General features: G+C 46.1%; 1 pseudogene; it reads left to right on the top strand.

Annotated features, from left to right (window-relative positions):
* The first annotated feature begins 3,338 nt into the window (after positions 1 to 3,338).
* LOC125153930 (dynein light chain Tctex-type 3-like) lies at positions 3,339 to 3,691 on the top strand (annotated as a pseudogene).
* The last annotated feature ends 5,515 nt before the right edge of the window (positions 3,692 to 9,206 follow it).

The following is a 9,206-nucleotide window of genomic DNA, read 5'->3' as shown; positions in this document are numbered from 1 at the left end:
AGAGGACGTGGCCTCTGTAGAAGAAGGCACTGTTGTGGCATTGTCAGTGCGAGTAGGAGAGGAACTGAGGTGTAGATGTGTAGGCACTGTGGTGACACTCTCAGTGGGGTTTGGGGAGGAAGTGGCTGCTGTAGAGGAAATCACTATGGTGACACTCTCAGTGGGTGTTGCAGATGAACTGGCTTCTGTAGAGGAAGACACCATGGTAGTGCTGTCAGTGGAAGGTGGAGACGAACTGGCCTCTGAAGAGGAAGGCGTTTTGGTGGCACCTTCAGTGGATGTTGGAGAGGAAGTGGCCTCTGTAGAAGAAGGCACTCGTGTGGCAATGGCTGTGGGAGTAGGAGAGTAACTGAGATCTGTAGATGTAGGCACTGTGGTGGGACTCTCAGTGGGGGTCGGAGAGGAAGTGGCTGCTGTAGAAGAAATCACTGTGGTCATGCTGTCGGTGGGTGTTGGAGATGAACTGGCTTCTGTAGAGGAAGGCACTGTGGTAGTGCTGTCACTGGAAGGTGGAGACGAACTGGCCTCTGAAGAGGAAGGGGTTTTGGTGGCACCTTCAGTGGATGTTGGAGAGGAAGTGGCCTCTGTAGAAGGCACTGTTGTGGCGTTGTTAGTGGGAGTAGAAGAATGGAGATCTGTAGATGTAGGCACTGTGGTGGGACTCTCAGTGGGGGTTGTTGAGGAAAAGTCCTTTGTAGAACGCAATTTGCTGGTATTGTGTTTGGTAGCTAGAACCACAGTTTCCTCTTCAGACAACTTGGAGGTGGTTATGGTGGGATTTCTTCCAGATTTTCTACTCCTTTTAAAAGTTATCAGCATTTTGTTACTGTCAGTCAGATATGATTCTTCCTTTGCAGTTCCTGTAAAAGTTGTCAGATTGTGTCACTTTTGTCAGTGCTTTTGAAAATATTTTAAGCCCTCTAGAGTCCACCGAGGTCTGTGTGTGTAATGGGTACTAAGTGGGGTGTTTATTGTAGCTTTTTTAGAAAAAAAAAATCTGGTTTCAAAATCCATTGTCTGAATGAACCAGAAATATTTGTTGCAGGTATATCCATGTCTCTCTTTCCCTCCTCTAGGCTCTTTGAGTTGAGCAGAGCCTGAACCCCTTTCCATATATCCTGGCTGGTTCCCATCCACTTTTAATAATCTTTAAGGCCCTCAAAACCATGTAGTCATGGACTGTAAAATGTTGGGAGGATTGGGGTTTATGAGTTTTCTAGTCCTTCTGCTCAGAGGTGCCCTTCCCAGCATCTCCAGGGCTGCTGGGCCTCACCTGTATCATGGATCTCTTTCATCTCCTTGCACTGAGGGTCCCGGGGGTTCCCCTGAGACACACACCCTCCTCCATCCCATACAGCCCTGTCCTCTGGGATGTCTGAAAAAGAGAAAGGGAGGTTAGTCTCCTGGAGCTCTAACATTTCTTCTCATTTGCGAGTCCTTTATTCTCCCCAAGTCTCTGTGATTGCCCAACCTCATCTCCCCACCCCCACCCCTGCCTCCCCTGGAAAGGGCCACAGTGTTTGTTTCACGGTCTAGAAATCAAGCATCAAGACCTCGTTCACACAGAGGTGAAGCGAGAAGACCAGGGTTTGAGGGATAAGGTCTTGAAGATCTTGAGAGGTTGAGGCAAACCTCAGGTTTTGCAGCTGTGGGAAAGGGAGCTCTTGCTCAGTTCGGGAGTCAGATTTCGAGGAAGCATTTACATGTGACTAAGTCCTTTCCAATGGAATGTGAGCACAACTGAGCATGCCATTTCCAGGCCAGCCCAGAAACTTCCCCGGTGGTCCTGATTGGTGGTCTTGATCTCTCTGCCAGTTGGAGTCAGATAGCACGGAGGCCCAAGAAGATAGTGAAGCCTAGGAAGAAAGAGGCCAGGTCCCTGGATCACGACATGAAGAAAACCTACCTGCCAACCGGGAACATCTGCTCTCCTATCGTTACATGAGCAGGGAAAAAACCTTCTACCGCGGTTGAGTGATGACACATTTAGGGCATATTTGTTATAGCATATACAAAAATATCCTAATACAGTAAAGAGCTTCATTTAACCCTAGGAACAGATACACTTACTCTAATCATCTTCAAGAAACTCAAACCTTTTGTATCAAATAACCTTTTCACACTTGAGATTTAATATATTTGTAATATTCAAGAAAATTTGGCTTAATGTGGCAACCTTGTAGTTTCAATTTAAAATACGTAATTGAGGGATTCCTGGGTGTCTCTGTTGGTTAAGTGTCCAACTCTTGGTTTCTGCTTAGGTCATGATCTCACAGTTTGTGAGTTCGAGCCCCGTGTTGGGTTCTGCACTGACAGTGTGGAGCCTGCTTGGGATTCTCTGTCTCCCTCTCTCTCTGCTCCTCCCTCGCTCTCTCCCTCTCTCTCTAAAAATAAATAAATAAACATTAAAAAAATAAAATATACAATTGAGTGATCAATTTAGACTTGTCATTTTACATGAAAATCTTGCCAAGATTATAAACAGTATTAGAACATTTAAGAGTACTTAAGATCCACCATATATATAATGTATTAGGCTTGAAGGTTTGAAGGAAGTTTTAAAAATAAACATTTTAATGTATTAGGTTTATGGAGTTTCTTGAGTACTTGAAAAGATTTTGTTTATGAATCAAACAATTGAAGTCTTTAAATGGGAAATGTAATGTATTAATTTTATAAATGTAACTTAAAATGTTTAAAGTAATTTAATTGGCCAAGTATGTAAAATAGATTAAACACTCATCAAAGGCCCTTGTAAAAACATTATGCTCTGCTTCTGGCCAAGATGGAGCATCAGAGACTGGATTCGACCTCCTACCGGAAACAACACCCACCCCCAAATAACCTGATAACCATAGCAAAGACAGGAAGCAATGATTTTCAATACACTGGATATGCCTGTGATCACCCTAGCTGACTGACTTGAGAGGGTTTCCAGCAAGATCTCTTGGGTTGAGGAGATGTAGACCAGTGTCTTGAAAGAATGAGGCAGCTAGAGTTCACAGGACAGAATTACTGGGAGGCAGACTAGCACAGAGGGGTCCCTGATCAGCCCTAGGCTGATCAGAGCATGCTTCTCAAGAAACTACCCAAGATCCAGGAAATGCCACTGGAAAAGATTAGAAGAAAAGAGACCTGGCTCTCACGTAGGCATGGGAACAATGCTCTTTCCACCAGCCAAACTGGCGTTGGGCAGAGAGAGAACTCAGGAAGATCTTGTGTCAGTCCTAGGAAATACAGCCCTATACTGAGATTCTCAGGATTCATGTAAGGAATTATACTTAAAACAAAAAACAAGAAACAAGAGAAGACTCCATCCTGTGGGGGTTAGTGCCACCATGGAGAAGTACCACTGCCACTGCCACAAGGCTGGCTTCAATGCTGATGAAACCAACAATATCCTTAAAGAGCATATGAATAGGACCTTCAGTGGTGAAGATTATAACCAGAAGAACATCAACCAACAGACTGCAAGCATAGTAGAGCAAACCTTAACACATTTGGTTATGTTGGGAAATGCTTATAAATATGTTGTGACATGTGCAGTGGTCCAGAGGAGCGCATATGGCTTTCACACAGCCAGTTGCTGTTTTGGGGGGTTTCCACCTCTGATGGAACCTGTAGTGTAAGATGGGAGGACCGAACCATGAACTGTGTAGTCAATGCTTCTACCATTGCTATTGACCTGTGACAGACTAAAAGTGTTCAGCCAAAGCCGTTAACTTAACAATTTGCCAGTGTGTCCTTTCTTTTTATTAAAAAAAATTTTTTTTATCTTTATTTGTTCTTGAGAGAGAGACAGGGTGTGAGCAGGGGAGGAGCATGGAGAGAGGGAGACACAGAATCCTCAGCAGGCTCCAGGCTCTGAGCTGTCGGCACGGAGCTGGACGCGAGGCTCGAACCCACGAACCATGAGATCATGATCTGAGCCGAAGTCAGATGCTCAGCCGACTGAGCCACCCAGGTGCCCTTCCAGTGTGTCCTTCCTTAAAAAAGTAATTGTTACTTATTAATGTGCTGGATGACAAATGTGCAAGACTCTTCAAAGCTATCAACAATCTCATGGTAAATTGGCAGATTATCTATTATTGTGTGCAGCATCATTTATGTAGGAAAAGATTTTAGGGGCACCTGGTGACTCAGTCGGTTAAGTGTCCAACTCTTGGTTTCAGCTCAGGTCATGATCTCACAGTTTGTGAGTTAGAGCCCCGCATCAGGCTCTGTGTTGATAGCCTGGAGCCTGCTTGGGATTCTCTATCTCCCTCTGTCTGCCCCTTCCCCGCTCTCTTTCTCTCTCAAAAATAAATAAATAAGCATTTAAAAAATTAAAAAAAGGGTGCCTGGCTGGCTCAGTTGGTTAAGCACTGGACTTTGGCTTAGGTTAGGTCATGATCTCACAGTTTGTGAGTTCGAGCCCCACATCAGGCTCTGCGCTGACAGCTCGGAGCCTGTAGCCTGCTTTGGATTCTGTGTCTCCCTCTCTCTGTCCCTCCCCTACTGGCACTGTCTCTTTCTGTCTCTTAAAAAATGAATAAATGTTTAAAAAATTTTTTTAGAAAAAGAATAATATTGAGATAATACAAAGATAGAGTTTCATGTAGTGGTCTATATTTTTGGCACGTCAAAAATTCTCACAGCCATGACCTTTATTTTACTTCGTGTTGCTGGCTTTTGTGTCCTGGATGATTATAATGACCAAAATATCTGTGCAGTTAAGTCTTGCTCCTGATTATTGTTACTGAAACCTTATTTTAAAAGAATAATAATCAAAATACCTGGGGACTTGATATCTGCTCTGTTTTTATTTAAAATATAGTAAAGATTATCTTCCTGTGCTGTAAAAGAAAAAAAAAAAGCAAGAGGAGGCGGAAGAAGAAAAGGAGGAAGAAAAAGGAAACAGGGTTTGATTTTGGAATAATTAATGTATACATATGATACAAAACTTACAAAATAAGCCTTTCTCCCACCTTATATCCAAATTGTCCTTGTCAGACTCAACTATTACTGGTTTCTTGTGAGACCTTTCAGATATTATATACATCAACAAGCGCTTAAAAGAGGTATGGTTGCATACTGTATACATGGTTCTGTGTATCGCTTTTTTTCATTGTCTCAAGCATATTAAGCTACCTCCTTCTTTGTAATGACTACATAGTGCTCCATGATATAGATGTATAGATTTATTTAATTTACCTCTCAGAGATGGGTGTTTGGGCTGTGTGGTAGGCAGAATTTTGGTCCTCACAGTCTCTGCCCCCTGGTGTTAATTCCAAGAGTATGTTATGTTACGTGGCAGAAGGAACTTGGCAAGTATGACATTGCTAATCAATTGACTGATCAGGTCAAATAGGTAGATTATCCTGCATTTTCAAGGCAGGACCGATGTTATCACATGAGCCCTTAAAAGCAGGGAAAAGAACAGAAGAGAACTCAGAGAAGAGCAACAGAGAGACGCCACGTCATTTGCTAAGGTGAATATGGATATCCCTGTATTTGCGACTTTGCATTGGTATATGAGTGTATCCATTGGGCAAATTCCTACACATGGAAATTGCCAGGCAAAAGAGCATGTGCCCTGGATATTGTGTTCCTTTTTTCTCAAAGACCTTCTAAAAAAAAAAAAAAGACCTTCTATAGAACTGTACCAATCACACTCCCTTTCTGTGGCTGGCAGTGTCTCTTTCCCACATTCTCAACAACCAGTATGCTATCTAGCTTTTTTGATTCTTGTCAATTGTCATGGGTTGAATTTATCCATCCCTCAAAAAATTATACTGAATTCCTAACCCTCAGGACCTCAGAACATGTCTTTATTGGGATATAGGTCTTTACAGAGGAAATCAAGTGAAAATGAGGCCATTAGGGTGGGCTTATGACCATTATGACTGGTGTCCTTATAAAAAGGGGAAATTCTGACATGAATGTAAATACATTTTTTAAAAGAAGGGAAATTCAGAGAGTATATCAAAATAAAAAGCTTCTGCACAGCAAAGGAAAAAATCAACAAAACTAAAAGACAACCTGCTAAATGGGAGAAGATATTTGCAACAACATATCCTATAAGGGGTTAGTATCTTAAATATATAAAGAACTTATACAGGGGCGCCTGGGTGTCTAGGTGGGTTAAACGTCTTGATTTTGGCTCAGGTCTCATGAGCCATGAGATCAAGCCCTGTGTTGGGCTCTGCACTGTCAGACTAGGATTGGGATTCTCTTTCTCCCTCTCTCTCTCTGCCCCTCCCCTGCGAGCTCTATCTCTCCAAATAAATAAACATTAAAAAAAAAGAACTTATACAACTCAACACTCAAAAATCAAATAATCCAATTTAAAAATGGACAGATGTGAACAGACATTTCTCTAAAGAATACATCCAGATGGTCAACAGACATATGAAAAGATGCTCAACATCACTCATCAAAAGGGAAATGCAAATCAAAACTACAATGAGGTATCACCTCACACTGTCAGAATAGCCAAAATCAAAAACACAAGAAAGGAAGTTTGGGGGCCCCTGGTGGCTCAGTTGGTTAAATGCCACACTCTTGGTTTCAGGTCATGATCTCACAGTTCATAGGTTCGAGTCCCACATCAGGCTCTACACTGACCGCGCAGAGCCTGTTTAGGAATCTCTCTCTCCCTCTCTTTCTACCTGTCTCCTGCTCTCTCTCTCTCTCTCTCTCTCTCTCTCAAAATAAAAAAATAAACTTAACTAAAAAAAAGAAGAGAAGTTTGGACACAGAGACGTGCGCACAGGGAGAACCCCTCAGGGAAAGATGAAGGCAGAGATCGGGGTGACGTGCCTGCAAGCCAAGGAATGTCTATTGCCAGCAGCTACCAGATGCCAGGGGAGAGGCCTGGCATAGATCTTTCCTTCCCTACTGCCTTCAGAGGGAGCATGGCCTGCTGACACTTTAGTCTTGGACTTCTGACCTCCAGAATTGTGAGACAAGAAATTCCGTTGTTCTAAGCCACTCAGGTTGTGCTAATTTGTTATGGTGGCCCTGGAAGGGAAATTCTTTCTGGTCACCTGTGGTTGCAGCAGTGGATTCAAGGAGACAGAGGTCAGTGGTGACCCCTAGGAAGGCTCCTCAGAGGAGAAGGACCTTGTTGATGGAGGTGAGGTTGGGGGGGGGGGTAGCCACTGGAGTGACTCCCTGAAGAGAAGGATGACAGTAGGAGGGTGGTGAGGACATGGGTGGGCAAAAGCACTCAGGTTGGGGAAGGGAAGGGGGGGAAGGGAGCAGAAGGAGATGACTGAGCACCCAGGCCTTGGACACATCTGTGCTGGATATGGGAGGTAAGAGGCACTTGCCAGGGCTGGACGGGGCTCGACTGGGCCCAGAATGTTGTGTTTCGGGGCGCCTGGGTGGCGCAGTCGGTTAAGCGTCCGACTTCAGCCAGGTCACGATCTCGCGTTCCGTGAGTTCGAGCCCCGCGTCAGGCTCTGGGCTGATGGCTCGGAGCCTGGAGCCTGTTTCCGATTCTGTGTCTCCCTCTCTCTCTGCCCCTCCCCCGTTCATGCTCTGTCTCTCTCTGTCCCAAAAATAAATAAACGTTGAAAAAAAAAATTAAAAAAAAAAAAAGAATGTTGTGTTTCGTTGACAAGCAATATAACCAGGGTGTGCTGGAAGGAGGGGCCAGACGGCCAGAAGAGGGTGTGCCTGCCGGGAAGAGCCAGGTGAAGGCCACCAGATTCTTCCTCAAGGCCCACGCCCCACTCAGGCATCCCCAGCCCAGTAGCCTGAGAAGGGATGTGGCTCTGGGTCCCCAAAAGGACACATGGGAGAGTCAGGTGCCATTCAAGGCTGGCCAGGGCTCTACAGACCAGCTGATGCCAGGCCCAGAGAGGGGACCACAGAATCCCAGAGAGTCTTCAAGGCTCCATTTCACTGAGGGGGGAGACTGGGAATGGAGATGCGATGAGCCACAGGGTGCAGAATGTGGGAGAGACCAAGGGGTGGGAAGAGGAGAAAAAGAAGAAGGGGGAGAGAGGGAGAGGGAGTGGAGGGAGGGGCCAGAAAGAAGGAACAGAGAGCAGAAAGGGGAGAGCAGGGGAGTGGAGGAATGAGAAGGAGCTGGAAACATCTTCCCCAACTAAGGCCCATTTTAGTGCCTAAAATGCCACTATTAGAGATAAGTCACTAAGAATCTGGACAGCACACACAGTGCCTGGGAAGAGGGTGTCATTCTCAGTACTAATAAGGTGGCAGCTCTGGGTGTCATCCATTGGGAGTCCATGCCAAGTGATGGCAGGGTTCAGGTCAGTGAACCAGCCCTTTAGACCATGCCAAGCCACTGCCCCACCCTGTCCCAGACTTCGGCCCCCTGCCTCCATCCATTCTCTTCATTTGCCAGTCAGCCCTCAGGTAGGCCTCCAGAGAAGGCCCTGTCTCCTTTGGGTGGGTTTGGGCCAAGGAGGCCCCAGCCCCAGGATTACATTTACAGGTACTTTCTTCCCAGCCCCCACTTCATTTCCTCTTTGGAGAAGAGTTGCCCAAGGTCTGGGTCCAGGGAACCAGGAGCCCCCGCTCCTCCTGGTGTTTTGAGCTCAGGGCAAAACACAGTCCAGGACATGGCAGTCTGAATGACATCCACAGGGCCCAGCATGAGCCCCCACTTTTGCCTCTAAGACCCCTTCCCATCCCACCCAGGCCATTCCTGGAGCACGTCTCAAGGGAGTGCAAATCTGAGGGCTGCAGTTTCGTTTCTGCCTTTTCCCCTCCCTCTTTCTCTGGGGACAGGCGAGTGGCAGAGGGAACCCCTGAAAGGTCTGACCAGGAACCCCTGTCATTCTCTGCCAACCTGAGCCCAGTCCCCATGGCCATGGAACCCTTAGTGGGCCCAACCCTTGTCCTTTAGGGGAAGACACTGAAGCCAGAGATGAACTGAGCTGCCCCATAGCACACAGCTGTTTCACTGCATTTTTAGAATCTGGGGCTCCCAAAACCCCAGCTTGTGCCCATTTGGCTAGAGCAGTGGCCCCTTTCCTGGTTCTGGGATGCCCGACAGCCCTGGGACATGCTCGGGGCACAAGGCAGGGGTGGAGTGATACAGAAATGGCCAGAACAAGAGTCAGAGCAGAGACTTCAGGCTTTTGTCTCTTATGAAAGGAAGGCCTGGATGTTTGGGGGGAGGTGGCCAGGGGGGTGGAGGGGCACATCCACAGGGTAAGGACAGACCCTAATATCGGTTGAGCATCTGCTAT

This window comes from Prionailurus viverrinus, chromosome E3, assembly GCF_022837055.1.
Source record: "Prionailurus viverrinus isolate Anna chromosome E3, UM_Priviv_1.0, whole genome shotgun sequence".
NCBI classification, from domain to species: Eukaryota; Metazoa; Chordata; class Mammalia; order Carnivora; family Felidae; genus Prionailurus; species Prionailurus viverrinus.
The sequence above is the reverse complement of the archived record's forward strand: the minus strand, read 5'-3'. Positions and strand labels throughout refer to the sequence as shown.